Here is an 18,272-nt window from a genome sequence, read left to right on the forward strand (position 1 = left end):
AGTTAGGGAGAGGACATGTTTTGTTGTCTCAAATGAGTATTTTAAAGTACTCAAATTTGTATTTTAAAACTTCTTCAGTGAAATATCAGGCAAGCAGAAGGGAAAAAGGTCTTACATGACACATTAAAAGTAAAACCCCCAAAAGTAATATTTTATAAGGAAGATAGGTTCAAAGACAACACTGGGTTCCAAGACAAGATTGGGAGTCTTGGATTTACTTCTTGCTCCAATGGGCACTGTTTGTGTAGTTTAGTTGTTTAGCTTCTGTTTACATTATTGTGACCATGCTATTTGATCCACCAGTAACAGAACCTTAAAACAGGCCAAAATATAATTAAGTCTCTCTTTAAGGCTACTTTTCCTATTGAATGCCATGAGAAGGGAATTATAACTGAAAGGATTATGACTGAAAATCAGATCTCTTTGCTTCTGTTTTCCCATTTCAAGAATAAATGGAATGGAAAATGAGCAGAGATGCAGCTTTGGAAAATCAATTATTTGGATCACCTCAGTAAAAATTTGTTTGATTTTTCACAGAGAAAACCTGTGAAATACTGAGAATATTACAGGTGCTATGTTTCTAGTTTCTTCAGTCTATTCATCATTTATTTTTGGTGAGGTTTTTGTTGTACTTTTTTAGGGGGTGGGTATTGTAGAATTTTTAGGCCAAGTAGTCAAAGGCAATAATTCCTTTGACTTGTCAAAGGCAATAATTCCTTGACTTTGAGGTTGGTTTGGACAAATAAATTGCTTGCTAGTGTGACAATGAAATAATGGGCAGCAACAGTATTTAGCTTTTTCTTTATTGTTTTCAGTTCACTAGTACACTTAAAATATCAATGAGTTGGTTTTTTGCTAATCTTTTATTGGTTTTTTTGGTGCTAGACCAGAAGCATCTGCTGTTTTCTAGTGCTCTTCTCTTTCATTTTGCTAATAAAAATCCCTGCCTTTTGTAGATTGCTACCATTTTCTTCCCTCTTACTACAATACTCCATTGCCTAAAACTCAACAATTCTCTTAACAAAAATGCACAGGAGCAGAACACAAGAAACCATATCTTGTTTTGGTTTATATCCCTTGTTCCAAACCCAGTGATATCTAACTTCAGGGGAAGGTAAGGCGCAATCCATTGATAAGGAAGTCCTGTGTTCAACTCTGGGCCCCCAGCATAAGAACCTGGACCTGTTGGAGTGAGTCCAGAGGAGGACCACAAAGATGGTTGGAGAGCTGGAGCACCTCTCCTATGAGGACAGGCTGAGAGAGTTGGGGTTGTTCAGCCTGGCAAACAGAAGCTCCAGGGACACCTTATGGTGCCTTCCAGTACCTAAAGGGAACCTGCAGGAAATCTGGAAAGGGACTTTTTACAAGGGCATGGAGTGACAAGGTAATGCTTTAAACTGAAGCAGAGTAGGTTTAGATTGGATATTTAGAGGATGTTAATTACTGTGAGGATGGTGAGGCACTGAAACAATGCCCAGAGAGGTTGTAGATGCCTCATCCCATGAAGTGTTCAAGGTGTCAGGTTGAATGGGGCAACCTGATCTAGGGGGTGGCATCCCTTCCTTGGAAGGAGGTGGGGTTTGAACTGGGTGATCTTTACAGTCCTCTCCAACCCGAACCATTCTGTGGTTTGAAACATTATATTTAAAGGAGTAGATGGAAGAGAAAAAATCACAGGAAGTTTTGGCCATGGCCGCGCCTGCTTGGGTATTAAAAGAAGAATTGTAGTGGATATTAGAAGTCTTATAGACTTACATTTTCTCAGCATGAGTTATTGAAAAATAATACAACTTCCAATAAAAGTGCTACTCTTTTATTATAACCTTAATGCCCACCTTTATTCTGGCTTTTATTGTAACTTTTAGGGAATGAAATGTCAAGCACATTCTTCAGTTAGTAGCAACTGATTCCTTGATGAGAAAATTCTTGGTGTTAAAAGCATCTGCCAAGCATCTTCACCCTACACTCTCTGTTGCTGATACACTATTACTGGGTGTGCATGTGTGTAGGCATCTGTCTGTCTATCCAGACACAGATTATAGTGTATACCTTGGCGTTTAAAATTTTATCAGTCCATGTGTTTCACATGAAATCCAAGAAATTACATGCCTCAGAAAACTTCATAAAGAAGAGGCATTTGACATTAAGACTGTTGTGACTTTTTGAGCACATCCAATTGACTACACCACTTAATTTTCTCCTCAGGTATTAATGTTACTTTTGATATATTCCACACCATACCCGTTCCTTTGACATCAGTAGAAATTATAAGTGTAAACTCAGTGAGAGAAAATTTCAGTCTATGGTACTTACAGTTAAAGATATAGCTTGGCAACAGAATTTACAGCATGAAAACCAAGAAATAGGTTGTATTATTTTTCCCATTAACCTATTATTTTCCTACTCTACTGAGGCAAATAAGTGCATCTTGTTAGTCAGAAAATCATTCTCCTTTGGGTTTATTCTTCTTTAAATTTTATGCATTTTATTTGTTCTTTTCTTTTTCCACTGTTAACTTATACCCTAGGCTCTAGTATTCTAATCTAATATCTTCTAAGGCAATTTAGGATTTCTATTGTCTACAGAGATGATATACTCCGTATACCTAACAATATGAGTATGATTTTCAGGTACATTCAGAAGGCAATTGAAGGTAGGGGAATTCAGTCTGTTCATTTACATGGACTCTGGATCGACACCTTAACTTTTGAACAAGAAAGATAAGATTGCTGGCAAAACTCCTTCAGCAATTTGTCATTAATTTGTAGCTGGAGGTCATAACTTCCCAGCTACATTCACACAGACAAATTGAAAGGTCAGTATTTGAAAGAACAGTTTTACCAGTGGCTGCTTCACTGTGAGTCTGTGACAGGAGTTATTTCCTTTTCCAAATGCCTGCAAATGCCAAGTTTCCCAGGAAAAAGGCAATAACTAGAAGACTAAATGTTTACAGAGAACTACTGTGTCTGGTTCCCCCTATTAAAATCAATTTTGTTCAAGCAAATCTTTCTTGTCCAAGGGAGGCTAATTATAAATACATCTACAAGGACTTTAACATATGTTTAACTGCTTACAAAATGGCTCTCTCCAGTTAAAGTGAGGGAATTGCACACAGTATTGTTAAATTAAACATACATGTATATCTCCTGAAAAATTCAGGAAAACCTGGATAACAATAGATTCTACTAGATTTTGGTTGAGCAAGGACTGTGCACCCTTGAATAGTTTAAGAAATCCTCTTTTTTAGAGTTTGATTTTTAAAGGAAAAAAAACCCCAAACAACCAAATCAGATTTCCAATTTACTTGCAGGTTTCCTTCTGTTCTACTCATTCCTCCTGCCTCTCTAAATTTTTTTTAAAATCATAAGATTAAATGGGGGGGGAGGGGGGGGCACAGTTTGGTTTGCTTTGTTCCTTTGTTTGTTTGGGGATTTTTTTGTAATTTGATTGGAATTCAGCTTTTTGTTCACATGCTTGCAAATTAAAACATGAGAGTTATCACCATTAGCTAAATGCGACAAAGAGATTTTAGCTCATTTTTTAAGATCCTTTTTGATGACCTGATTACCCAATGCAACAATTACAATATGGTTTTCCTAAAAGCCTAGCAGAAGTGTGTGCAAGAGATAAAAGCTTTGGCTGCTGCAGTGAGACTCTGGTGAATATCTTGTTACAAGAATAGCTACTGAAACACTTGTTCTAGTTTTTACACATGCGTTTCTCTTCTGCAGCTTATCCCATGAATGGTCCAGCTGTCCCTGTCTCAGTCCCCTGATAACTTGAAAGTTTAAATGAACACAGAAGATGCATGAGGAACAGAGAACACGGGCTGTGCATTTGTACAGAGTCATGAAAAAACTTAGTCAACGAAAGAGTTTTAACACACTTTCTCATGACATTTGCAGCTGGCAGCTCTGAGGTATGAGATGACAGTGAATGTCTTTATTTATGGATGCACAGAGCAGGACAACTCAAACACAGAACAGAGAGTTCACAGAAGTATTGTCAGTATGCTGAAAGTCCCTCTAAGAGGAAGAACAACACAATCCAAGTGCAGTTCAGGAGCCACTTCAAGATGAGTTACTCAAGGAAAAGATTACAAGCCTCAAGGAAATTAATCCTTTCAATTATCACCATACAAACTGCAAAAGGTTCTAAACAATAGTAACATTTTATGATGCAAGGCATACAGAACTTAGGGTAAATTTGGGAAGCTCCTTCATTCACACACAAAGTGATGTGCATGAGGTTTGAAAGTTAAATTGAAAGACCACGTCAAAAAAAAAATTATAGTGACAGAGGAGAACCCTGGACAGAGGGAGCAGCAAAGCAACCAAATATGTTTCTGAACAGCAAGCAAGCTTTTTAACATCATAAAATAAATGTTGTTAAACTAACATAATTTATCAATCATGTTTCTTTTCAGTATTTTTTCCTGCTTTTCCTTTCATGCAGAATTAAGAACTGGTGCAAAAGGAAGGTATGTAGGTAAGAAAGACATATAATGAAAAAATATTCTTTTTGTGAACTCTGCAAAATACCATGAATTATAATATATAAAACCATCACAGAACTAAATAATTTCCTGCCACTTTTGCACAGGCTGCATTTTTGACTCTAAAAAAAAAGACTATTACAAATAAACAGCAATGTAATAAGGAATGTAGAGATCACTTACCTCAGCAAATTCTAGGTGCAATGTGCTTTATCCCAGTCAAATTTTGTACTGTGAGGAAACTTATTCAGGCAAATCTGCATTTACCACTATGTTAGATTTAGAATTACACAAAAGGAAAATAGGAGTTTATCTGAACTGTTTCTTCCATTAGATTTTTTTTCCTTTCTAGTTCTTCCAGGTACATTGTCACCTTTTGCATAAAGAAATTAGTGCTGTGAGCTAAATCACCTATTTCACAGATTGGTATGTAGATACAAGCTATCTAATCAGGGAGGACTTAATAAACAGAAAAGGAAAAGGAAAGTCAGTTCTAATTTGCAACCAGATTTTAACATATAGGAAATGTAAAAGATCCATCACATCTTTCAATTATGAATTTCCTTCTCTAATAGCACTGATGTTCAGAGATTTCATTCTGCATCGGAAATGAGGAATTGCTCACTTCTTCCTTGCTTACTTAGGATTACACAGAATTTCCTGAAATATAAATCTTGAAATTCATAACTGAGGGCCTATGATCACCTCTAACTTCCAAGAAGATATGGATCATAGGAGAACCCCATTCCTTTTTACATGGATGAAGACCAGCAGCAGTCTTGCCCTGTAAAATGTTCTGGAACACTTCACACTTGTATCAATTGACATTAATCCTCTGTTTGTACAAGAAATATCACAACCATGTGGGAAGCATTTACTGATCAAGCAGCAAAGAATTTGAAAAAAAACATACCCAGTGTGTCAGTGACTGATGAGATTTATGTTAGTGGGAGGAAGAACAGGCATTAAATCAAGAGATATTTATGCAAACTTCATTTTACTGTGTATTTGGCCTTGCTATGAAGTTATTTATAGTTATAATTTACTTAACCAGTGGTTCTGTGTCTGGCTCCTGTTTCAAGAATTCATCAAAAATTCATCATCTGGTCTGTTCAATAATATATACTTTAAAATGGAAAGCAACAAACTACAAATGACATAGGAGGGAAAGAAAGCATATGCTGCTATATATTCATTCTTAATGGATATGATTCACAGAAGTGAGTGCAGGTAAAATGAATGGGAATATTGCTTTGCAAGATAGTAAATAGGAGGAGTTAAAACATGTTTCTCTTTAATAATTTTTTAATTTCCCCACGACTGAAATTTAATGGAGGGAAGTACTTTTACTACACTCATCAGGAATCTTAACTTCAGGTCATTCTGCCACCCTGCAAGTTGACTTCATTGCACAGATCCCTGCTTGGTATAAAGGGCCCTGATTTCGGTGACCATAAAAGCTCACGGGGAGTTTTGGACCTTTGAAACTCATTGGTTCTGAACTGGTAGCTACAACTTTGCTGCAAAGTCCTGCATTTCCAACCTGGTCCTAGGCAACATCACAGGAATGGTGACAGGATTTGGACACACTGTTCAGTGTTGATCTTTGTAGACCCTCATTACCTGAAAGAAAAATCTTCCCTGAAACCAGCACAAATGCTGCTGTCAGCAGTGAATAGGGTGGGTTCCCAGACTTGTAGTGTTTGGGTATGTGTCAGCAAGTATTGAGTAAGAGGAGACAGCTCCAGACAAATGGGGAAATGGGATATGGAAAAAGCCTTCTTGCATAACCTTTGATTCATCTTACAATAAAACTGTGTTCATGTCATTGTTAGTGTTCATGTCATTGTCATACACACAAGAAGATGTGTGTAATCCTTGTGGGATTTATCTGCTGGTGAGTCTTAATCACTTCTCCCTGCATCCTAGTGAAGGGCTCATGTCAGCCATCAGAGTGCAGCTAGCAATGCTCAAACAAAAACTTCTTCTTAAAGCCTTGCTGGTAAGAGTTCTTATTTTGATTCCAGTTACTGTCAGAAGAACTGCAAAAATCCCCAGGCATTTCTTGAAGTAATGGAGTGGAAGATTTCTCCCAGAGGAAGATGGACAAAGTCAGAGAGACACATATTACCTGGTATTAGCAGTGCCAGAGTCTCAGGAGAGCCCTGTGCAGAGTTCCAATGAGCCTCTGAAACTACAGCAAGTAATGGCATGTCAGAGAGCCTTATAAAATGATGAGATGGACAGAAAGGCTCTTAGTGAAGGTAACCAGCATTTTTATGCTTGGAAGAAATTAGGTTATTCTACTTTACAGATCGTTGATCAAAAGATTTGCAAACACCATACATAAGCATTTCTCAAAACATTCAAGTTCAGTTGTAAAATTGAGAGCCACATTTCCTCTAAAGTATTTGTCTAAACTATTTCAGAAGCTTAAAAGTGAGCTGAGATTTCTCTTGGTGAAATCCAGGTATGATTTCTCTCCAGGAAATCCAGGTATGTCCTCCTTGCTGTTATACAACAACATAAAGATGTGAGCCCCATGATCTGAGGGAGTTCTAAGCTAATGTGTGAGCCTGGACTTCCTCCTGCTTTGGTTTCCTTTCTGCTTCCAGAGTCCAAATCAGTATTTCTGCTGTTTCAGAGCCACTTCTTATATTTATTCCAAATGGAAGAACTTATCACCCTTCTCTCTTTTACCTCTTCTCTCAAGTTTTTCTGATGTGGGCAGAGGCTCTGAGGAGCTGTGAAACCTCCCTTTGGCCAATCAAACAAATAGGTCTGGAAATTTCAGCTGCATTTCTAAGTCATAAATTAGGTAAATGTATGTTCTTTTCCATGGACAATTTTGAAATTAGCATGGTCTGTTGACTCAAAAGTTTGGGATTTACTGAATTAGAGAACAGAAATAACTATCTTAATAATAATTATTATAACAGAAATAATTAATTAACAGATAATTATACAGATAATTTCTGTTCTCTAATAATCAGAACTGCAATGAGAAAAGTGGATGAAGTTCAGCACAAAATTTGAGTATGGCTTTTTCTACAGTCTCCTTTATATGAAGTTGCACAGATGAACTAGTTTAACTTGGTTCTAGAACTGGAGCCCAGCAAGAAGGAGTTAATTGTAGAATCAAATATTTCACCTTTTTTAGGTGATAAGGAGGAGAAATTGTATATTTTTGATAGTTAAATATACCTAATTTACATACTCTTGATGGAAAGAGAATCCCCAAAGAGTTGTTTCTCCTCAAAATTATATAGTGAGCTATTAGACTGACTTCAGGAAAAGTTATAAGTTCAGTGCTAAACAAAACTTCTTAATGGGATTTTAAGAAACCTTTAATATTGGGCTTAGGAGTGTGGGGGATTTTACCATCTCTAGTATTTCTGGGCTGTTTGTTTTGTTTTCATTCTCTTCCTGGATCTTCTCTTTAGGTTCTGGGGTAGTATTTGCAGCAGTTTCAAAGTTCAAACAAAGCGGGGTTTGTTCCTCAAAGCAAAACTCATCCTTTTTGTTATGGAGATAAATATGTACATTAGGGTCCCTAATAGTTTGATTCTTCATGTTTCTCCTTCCCCATGCCCCTTATTGGGCTGGATTTTGGTAAGTTGCAACAGTAATGACAGAGTCCATCAGATTCTTAATTTGGTTGCTACATGAATTGGTCATTTTCTCATCAAAAAACAATAAATCTTCTGTCTTCCCAGGACACCTGAAAATGTCTGTCTTTGTCAATTATTATTGCTATCTTATGTATTGTTACCTCATTGTTGTTGCAATCATACATGCTCTTTTTCATTGATGTTTTATTTGTAGTGGTTACCCACAATGGAAGATTTGCAATTAAACAATACCAATTGAGTCAGTGCCTTTGGAAGAAAATATAGCTGATAGCATGCTTCATATTTGTGTGATAAGTATTTTTATTAGAATTAGATTGCAGATTCCTCCTCTCCCCTATTCTTTTTTAACCATTCAAAATAATTATGGATGAATACAAGACAAAATACTTCTTTATCTTCCCTTGTAAGATAATTGTTCGTAATGGTAAAAATGGATGATTTTCATGTTTGCATAATGAAATGCAAATGAAAGCAGAGTGAGTGGAGGCAGAGCAATGACTGCAGTGCACAGGGCTCCACAGGCACAGCAGGGTGGCTGGTGGACTCACTGGGCTAAGCCAGAAAGCCTTGCAAATGCCAGTGTACCAATGCAGGAGTCAAACTCCAGCCCTGCTACAGTGATTGTGTTTACATTTTAAGGGGCATGTAATAGAGTATAAAAGTGAAAATGCCCACAGATTGGCTATCCACAATTCATTGTAGGGGGCACAGAAATTCCTTTGTTTGGCTTTGTGTATTTCATCAGAATAATTAATGGGCCTGACAATTTAATTCTGTGTAATCATATTCTTATAAGCAACTTTACAACTCCTCATTTATCAAATTCTGCAGGAGAGGCAGAAATGTTGCAAAAATAGGCACAAAAGAAAACCTGGGCTCCACTGGGTGCTGAGGTACCTGAAATTTCAAGGAAAAAAAAGCCATAATACATAAGTATGAAAAGGACATTATTCCAACTTTAAGGTGAAGGTTCTGTGCTGCACATGTGAAAGAGTAGGAAGTAGATTGGACCCTTCCTGTGGTTCAGATTACTGGTGAATAAAAATCATGAAGAATTACAGGACTTAAGGGATGTAATGGGATGATGTGACTAGTATGACCCCCTAGAAAAGGTATTTCTCTTTGAAACCACCTTTGCCCTTCCTTACGACACTTTTCCAGTTGAGAGGCCAAACACTGACCAAACATGAAGTCTAGAGTCTCTCTAACCATCATCCACATCCAGTTTTCTAAAGTACCCTCAAATAATTACATTTACTGTTATGCTTTTACAAAAGTGACTTAAGCACTTTGAAGGTTAATGGTTAATTAAAGACAGTGGGACATGTAGTCTAAACAGGATTGATTAATGATCATTTATTATATCAGGGTTTAAAAAAACTGCTTCATATTGTACCAGATTATCCATAAGCACAACTGCTACATCACATTTGGTACGAGAGTTGTTCTTACCATTTGACACCCTGATGCCATGCATTTCTTTTGAAGGTACAGTAATAAGATTCAAACCCCAAAATTTATGAATTATCTATAATTTATTTTAGTTCTTACCAAAATTATCTATGGTATTCAGTTATTTCCCAAGGGATCAGGCATTAGACATGCAGAGTTCACAAAAGAGATCTGTTCTGCTGTTATTTCCAACCTTATCAGGAGATAGAAAGTCATAGAATCATAGAATAACCTGAGCTGGAAGGAACCCATGAGGATCATCAATTCTTAGCCCCACACAGGAAATCTCAAGAGTCACACCATGTGTCTGAGAGTATTGAACAAACACTTTAACACTGTCAGGCTTGGTGCTGTGACCACTTCCCTGGGGAGTCCAGTGCTCAACCACACCCTGGGTAAAAAACCCTTTCCTAATCTCCCCTTAACCTAAGTCTCCATTGACACAGCTTTGGGCCACTCTCAAGTCCACTTATTTCAACTCAGATCTGGTGTCTCTGCCAGTTGTTAGCAGCAACTCTCAAGAAAAGTGGCAGATTCTATGGCATTTCAGATTTGAGGAAGATGTCACAAGTTTCTGAAAACATTGTTTGTTTGGAGTGATAGCCCTACGAGACCCTGGGGCAGCCTATTGTGACTCACTACTGTTTGCAAGTGTTGGGTTTTTGGGGGCTTTGTTTTTTCTTTTTTTTTCTTTTCTTTTTTTTGTTTTGTTTTGTTTTGTTTTGTTTTGTATATTAGTTTGGTTCTGTTTCCAAAGAAGCATAACATTGGTTTCATGCTTCCAGGATATTAAATCATACCAAGGAGTCTTTGTCTTGCCTTTTATGTCTTTTTTATTCATTTTTGTCCTTACTAACCAGGAGTGCAAATATTGTAGCAGCCCAGAGGTTCTCTTATTTGAGATTTCTTTTAACCAAAAGTAATAAAAGCTACTTTGGAATAAAATTATGCTAAATACAGATTATACTCCTACTCTGCATTCGTTCTATACAAAATTTTTATTCTTTTGTGATTTTCATTCTCTGCCAGAACATTGGCTACACATTATAGAGGGTGTGCTTATCCAAGCTGTGCATATTGATGCACACTGACATTCTAAGAGCCAGTTTATCCACTTGGTGCATGTTAATGCATACCTGGACTTCACCCAGGGATGAGCTAAACAGCTCCTTTTCTGAAGAAGCCTGACAAAGAATTTACCTTTTCTTGAGGTTCCATCCCTCTCTATTCTATGTCAGTACCAGAACTCTCAGGTTTGTATGGACTCCAGTGATTTCATGCTTGTCTTCTGTTTAATCCTCTCCTTATTTCAGATCCTTATTTTACTGCACAAGTTATTTAGTCTTGTAGGGACAGTGCTCAAAATGATATATTCTTACCCTAGGCCTGTATGAGTAGCTTCGCTGTAGAAAGATTTGCTATTGGACTTTGAGGACACAGCTAACAAGGCAGATACAGGATGGTTTCCAGGAACCAGCACACCATGCTGGATCAAATTTCAAAAGCAGAAAAGTATGAATTCCAGGACAAAAGCTCTTATTCAGAGGCAGGTGTATATAACTTCCAGAATCTGAGACATCTTTGCGATGACAATCCCTAAGCACATGGCTATCCTTGTCCTTCCTCAAAATAAATACAGAGTACCTGCTCCATCAGTGGCTGTCACAAGTGTCAGAGCACTAAGCACACCGGGTTTGGCTTCCTGGGCTTAGCATGCACAGAGGTAAAGGTGCCAGTGTCAAGCCTTGAACACTTGCAGAACACTCTGCCAAGAAGCCTTGTGAGAGCTTTTTCTCCCTGTTTTCACCCCCCAGCCCACTTTGTTCTGGGACCGCTCTTGAGCTATGGTGCAGCCTTCTCTGTGGATGTTCCTTTACCTCCCTTGCTCTGATCCTCTTGTGGTTTAATCTCAGCTGGCAGCTAAACCATGCAGCTTCTTGCTCTCTTCCCCTCCAATGGGATGGGGAAGATAATCAGAAGAATAAAAGTAAGAACACTAGTGGACTGAAATAAAGACAGTTTAATAGGCAAAGCAAAGCAGGGAATTATTCACTGCTTCCCATGGGGAGGCAGGTGCTTTGCCAATCCTGGGGAAGCAGGTCTCCGTCACATCAAATAGCTACTTGGGAAAACAAGCTCTATCACTACAAATCTTCCCTCTATCTTCTTCTTCCCCCAGATTTATTTGAGGAGCATGACACCATCTGGCATGAAATATTCCTTTGGTCAGTTGGGGTCAGCTGTCCCAGCTGTGTCCTAATAACCACTATGAAGAAAATTAACTATACCCCAGTCAAATCAAGCACAACACCATGATTCACTGATGACTTTCTGGCTTGTCCTCAGACCTGCCTCATCTCTATGCACTGGATGGATGATGATTGGACTATTGAATGATCTTGCCTATCATCTGAGACCTGCTCTCTATGCTCAGATACTGTGGACTTGTTCCTCAATCCCTGCTCCCTCTGGTTATGGAACAGTACCTGGCCTTGCTGCTTCTTGACTATAAAAAAGAAAAACTGTCCATGTGTACCTAGAGGGGACACCTGGGTTTAGAAAGTCCATAATTTATTAGCCTTTGTTGCCTTTAATCACTGTCAGTCATCTCCAATGAGTGACAGAGACCTGTAAGATCAGGATTTCCCATTCATAAAACTGAGGGTTTCCTGTAGCATGTAGCATATGGGAATCTATACCATTTATGTACAGAACCAGACTGTCTGGAAGTCATACAGGCACTATTAATAAGTAGCATGAAAAGATAGATCAGTAAAATGGAATTATCTTCCCTCTCCATGACAAATCCAACAGCAGATTTGTAACTCCAGGCTGGTAAGGGATCCAAGCTTCATGCTGGCACTGCCCTGGAGAGTGAAACTGGGGAGGTGTGGGGTGAGCTGACACTATAGCACAGATATCAGTTTCTCCCCAGGACCTCTAATGCAGGTTATTTTTTTATATATATCTTGAAGCTCATTCTTTCTTGCTAAAGATCCCATGTCAGCTATGCTGGTACTAGATGACCTGGAAGGTCCCTTCCAACCCACACATTCTATGATTCCATGACCAGCTTCAGTGACCAGTATCCAAACTGGAAGAGAGACTAATTCGTTCTACAGTTTTAAGACCGAGGGAGAGGACTATGGTGGAAAACTTTGAGGTTTTAAAAATCAGTTTATTATTGCCTACATGCTAAAACTGTGTAGCTTCCAATTGCCATTCCTTATGCATAAGGAAAGTTGTTACTTCCACATTCCTCACACAAGAACACTCACACACAGGCACTCTGCCACCCTGCCCCAATTCTTCAGAGAAATCTACAATTAAAATTGTGACTGTGAAGAGTTGGACTAGGAAGAAATAGAATAAATGTATTGTGTAGAGGTCTCCCTGTCGCAGACTTTAAAAATCTACTATTTAGGATTATAACCAATTTAACTTTCTAGAGGAGGAGGTTGGCTCCATTAACAAAGAAAATAAAAAAAATTATCAGCATTCAATGGAGTTGTTGGGGTGTTGTGGCATCTATCTATCTATCACAAGTTGATTCATCCCACAACACAAATACAATTCCCAAATAATTTTTGTCCTTCCTAGACTGTGTAGATATAATGGAATGCTTTCTGCCATCATCAGAACTTATTGATCCTTTCATAGCAGGACCAGTACATTCTAAAATGGAACATATCTTGGAAAATGCTACAACCGGTTATGGTTTGGAGGAATTACTGTGTAAAGTTGTTTTGTTTTTGGTTTTGGTTTTGGTTTTTTTGTGATGTCTGCAAGTTAGAGAGCAATGGCTTAGAGAATGAGGTTTGGGAAAACATGTTGTGGGAGCAGCTGGCACCAAAAAAGGCACAATCAGTGAAGGAGGGAGCTGACATCATAGCTGATTGTATCAAGAGCTGATGATACACCTTGGTTCATCACATATTGCTAAAGTTCTGTAATTCCACTGAAATAGTTGAGCAGTAGTAGCATTGACATAGGTCAGGAAATACTATTTTTTGTTCTGCTTGCACATGTTAAATTTAATTCAAAACATTAAAACATTTTTTTAAAGACTAGCAAAGACTTTGGAGAAGACTCATAATGGCTTTAACTAGTTAACTGTGAAAACACATTTAATCAAAGTGCTATCTCAGGTAGACAAGAACTGCAGCCAGCAGGAGGACACAATGGGTTCAGTTTCCATGGAAATTTGGTCAAAGGAAAAGGAAAGGTAAGCACTTCATCTGTAGATAAGTTAGTAAAATATTCTTTAAAACACTGTGAAGTCAACTAGTCTGCTATAAAAAAAAAAAATCAATGAAATGCAATAGTATTTTTATAACTCTATACCTGTAAAAATAAGCAGCATAAATTTCTAGAGACAAAAGGAGCAAGGGAAGGATTGAAAACTGTACCTGTTAATAAGTTTGCTTAGTAACACGCACAGTCTGCTGAGTGACCCAAAGCTGTCTTTGCCAAAGTCCTATTTTTAGAATGATCACTGCATTCTGCGAGCTCATCTATGACTTCACTGGTTAAATCAAAACACTACTTAGCCTGAAAAGAGTCAAAAATGATGAGGGTTTTTATGACTACATCTACCAATATAAATGAGGGGTTTATGATGTTTTTTACTGATCATCATTTTATACTAGTGATATTTGGGTTTCTTTAAAAAATTCAGGAGTCTTTAGTTTGAGAGTGGAAACAAGTGATTTTTAATAAAGGACACAATTGCTGCTTGAATATATTAGCAAAAGGGGGGTTTATTATTTTATTGTAATCAGCCCTATATGTATGTTTGGATACAATATTCAGTAATGTGTATTTGTATCAGTATTCAGACTGTTTATTTGGGCTTTTTTGTTGCCTGTCTGGAGTCTGAAATACCTTAAGGGAGTCAGAATGAAGTCTTTTACAAACAAGGTCTGTATCAACTCAGCTATTGGTCAGCATCATTAAGAAATATAAATATCTTCTTAGTAAATTAAACAGCATTAATCCAAAGGCAAATGCTAAATTCCATAAGCAAAAGCTGTAAGAGGTGATTATTAAAACTCAGTTTCATTTCAGTGAATCACAGTCCTTCTGAAGTCACCTCTGCTGCCTGCTGGCTGTACATTAAATTGCACATCAAATCAGCCGGTGTCTTTTGTGACATTGACATATTTTAGAGGTGAATTCTTCTTATCAATATCTTGTTGAATGAAGGACTTATGAAATTTTGACCCTTCACTCAAGCCTTTGTGAAGCAAACAGGTAATTCCTGGTGACCTTAAGTCTGTGGTACAAGCAGTATCTGGTATAATCCTTCCTTCATTATTTCTTTCATTACTGAAGCAAAGCAATCATTAATGCTCTGTTTTCATTTCCTGAAACCTACTGATTTCCAGAAAGGCTCAGATGTGATAAACATCATAATTTCAGCTGTAAATGTTAGCTCTTACTTTGTCCACTAGAGGTTTGTTTTCCTCTCATTTTCAATCATATAAATGGTGAGTCTTTCATATGGGGCAATGCTAACATAAATCCATAACAAGTAATTAGATCTATAATATTCTTGCAGAGATTTTGCCATTTAAGTTAGCTACACTGGAAGGTAGCTAACAAGTTCCTGAGATTTATGTACTAATTATCTTTTGCTTTTAGGGTCTGATCCAGATTCCACTGAAGTTAATGCACGTTTTATCATGCCAAGAGCAGTTGGCTTAATGCTTTAGGAGTGAACTTATTAAAAAATAATAATAATAATAGTAATAAAAAATTAAAGCATCATCTTGTTTTTGTATTAAAGTAGCATCATATTAAGGAGATAATTAGGCTTGATGAAACATTATGAGTTTGGCAGTCAAATGCAAGAACCATTTCAGAATAAGAATTCTATTTTAAAGATAAACAAGATCATTGTTAGTCAAAGTAAAATAGTGCTAGGTCAAAAGAAAGAGTTGAGAATTTGGCTGACTTTATTGTTTTTTACCTTTTGGAAGGCACTGGGGCTTCTGCTAAAACAGATGTCTCTCTACCTGAAAAACACCTTCATGCAAACACTTATAGTCTTTGTGACTGGATCTTTCCTTTTAGTCTTACAGCAATTACAATATTAAGTAGATATAATAATGAATATCACATTGTTAGCATGTGTACCACATAGCAGCCTTGTCAATCTGTGAAAGCATGGAGCATCCCTCATACAATGACAAAAAAAGAATTTTATTTAATATATTTCCTAATGCTGAAATAAACTGCTGTGCAATTGCCTGGCATTTGGCAAGCAAGAAGCACAGTTCCTACAATGCTGAGGATATCTTAGTTATGATGCTACTATTTTAGATCAGAATGTGTGTGTCATATTTATTCCTGAAATGCTTCCTCTGAAGAGCTAAACTGCTATTTTAATTACCTAATGCAAATTCCCCCCCAATCAAAAACAAGAACAAACTAACCTCTCAGATGCAGATAATGAGAACAAATCAATAATACCATTGTAAAACAGTACCAGCTTCGGGAGACAGATGCACAAGTAAATAGGTCCATTTGTTTTGAAATCCTTCCTGAACATCATGACTCATCTTCTGGTTCTATTTTGGGCTCTGTCGTGTGTGTGTGTGTGTGTGTGTGTGTGTGTGTGTGTGTGTGGCTGAGGTCACACAAGCCAGTAATCCAAGCAACTGAAGCAGTGTGTTTGTCAAAAAGAATAGTTTATTACGTGGATTTGCTGTATAGAAATGGCTCTTCATGCTCTGACTGTTCATAAAAGGATATGAGCAATAATCTACCTTTTCTGCAATGACTTAAATCTTCTTACTCAGAATTGGAACTACCTTCAAATTCCTTCTCTAAGTTGCATCAAATCTAACCCTTTATTTTCAGGGAAATCAGGTAAAACCAGTTAAGAGGTTTTTTGATTTCATCTGGAAAGCAGTGTGGGAGGGGTCAGAGAAATAATATATATTTAAAATAGAAATAGATTTCTAGGTTTAGATAGTAGTAATAATGCCCTCAGGAGACAGGAAGGGTCACTTTTTATGCATTCATCCATAATTAGGAAAATTCAGTATGCATGCAGTAGATTAAAAGCATGATCATGAGTGCTTTTTTAGTTTGGGTGTTAAATTTGAGGGCTGCAAAGAGTGCAGAACACTAATGTTCAGTGGCTGGGACATCTGCACGGAGGTGTCAGGCTGGGGCTCCTTCAGGGCACATGATGAGTCATCTGTGGCTGGCAGAGAGTGCTGCTCAGCAGGGTGAGCAAATCCCCTGGCCAGAGCCCCTCCCGCCCAGAGAGAGCAGATCTGTTGGGAAAGGAGGGAGAGAGACAGCCACCATTCACATAGAAAATGCTGTGCTTTCTCCAGTTTTTAAGATTTTCATTTACCCTTTTGAGAGTTGGGAATATTGGTGGATTTTAATACAAATCTCTGGATGAAATGATGACAGGCTCCTAAAGTCAGTGAGAAGAATAAAGATCCACTAGTTCCAACAGGGTACTGTCACTCTGCACTCAACGCTTCAAAGCAATCCTTGGTTTTAGATTTGACAGTTTTGGAATTCCAGGGACAGTATTGTGTTACAAACATGAAGAAAATAAAGCCTGTGAGCCATACTGTGCAGTAAAAATTCTGGGCAGTATATGTCTGCCTCAGATCCTAACTTTCAAAGACTTGGTTGGCAGTTTGGTTTGGGAGTTTTGCTGCTGCCAATTACCTATTTAATGTTTGAATTTTTATTTCATTCTTTTTCCACAGAACTCCAAAGCCTTTCACAGTATGGAGAGCTACTACATTTTCTAGCTCATTTAGGGATGGGGATGAGTGTTTGTTTTTTAAAACATTAAGATTTCTAGATTCATTAGGGGGCTTCAGCGGACTCTGACACAAATCATCTCTAGAATGAATTCTTTTTACCAGTGTCCTGCAAATAATGTCCAAGGGGAAGAATCTTATGGCTAGAAACAACAGGCCCAGCACTCCATCTGCCTTCTGACATGTTAAGATCTCTCACCACTTCGTCCAGGTCTTGCTGTAATGGACATCCCAATACTGCCAGAGCAAAGCTTTGAAAAAACAGAAATTATTGGCAATCAACAGTAAAGTAAACATTATAAGCTTTATGAAGTGTTTTGAACACAAGTGCATCTGGACTTGTGACATGGAGTCTGCAGATAATGTACACAAAAAGGTATTTTTCAAACTATAGCATAAAGTTCCTTGTGTTTCTTTTTCTCTTACTACATATAACCAGTGTTCTTTATGGTGGATGGCTTTAAAACCCTGCAAGACCTTTTCAGACTAACTAATAAAGCAAGTGAAGAAACAGTGGTGATATTTTTCTGATCAATGGTCCTGATGCCTTATGAGGCTACCTAGAACAGTGTTAAAGGAATGAAGTAGATATTTATTAGAAAGGCCTTCAAAGGGTACACCTTGGGCGGTACAAGATCCTGGCCATGGCTACACCCAAGATGGACTCTGGGTCACGAGTTTTCACACTTTTGTAAGTTTTGGTTCATTTACATACTGGGGTAAATTGTCCAATTACAGCTTCAGGTTATGAAGTCCCATCCTCCCAGGTTGCTGTCCTCAGTTTGCTGGTTTTATACTTTTTGGGCCTGAAGCTGCAATGATGTCCTTGGTCCTCAGGCTGGAAAAGGATTTGTCTAACTAAACTGTGAAGAGAACTTGCCAGCACTTTACATGCAG

At 37.7% G+C, this 18,272-nt stretch overlaps 1 protein-coding gene across 1 annotated transcript in view; it reads right to left on the reverse strand.

The window, feature by feature from the left end:
* Window positions 1-16,091, reverse strand: part of TMEM196 (transmembrane protein 196) — a 101,380-nt gene extending 85,289 nt beyond the window's left edge. Inside the window, exon 1 of the mRNA XM_071429152.1 lies at window positions 16,017-16,091. The gene's annotated coding sequence lies outside the window, so the exon portion shown is untranslated. The remainder of the gene's footprint in view (window positions 1-16,016) is intronic.
* Window positions 16,092-18,272: the final 2,181 nt, after the last annotated feature.

This window comes from Agelaius tricolor, unplaced genomic scaffold (genome assembly GCF_023055355.1).
Source record: "Agelaius tricolor isolate 1412-34295 unplaced genomic scaffold, bAgeTri1.0.p SCAF_6, whole genome shotgun sequence".
Lineage (NCBI taxonomy): Eukaryota > Metazoa > Chordata > Aves > Passeriformes > Icteridae > Agelaius > Agelaius tricolor.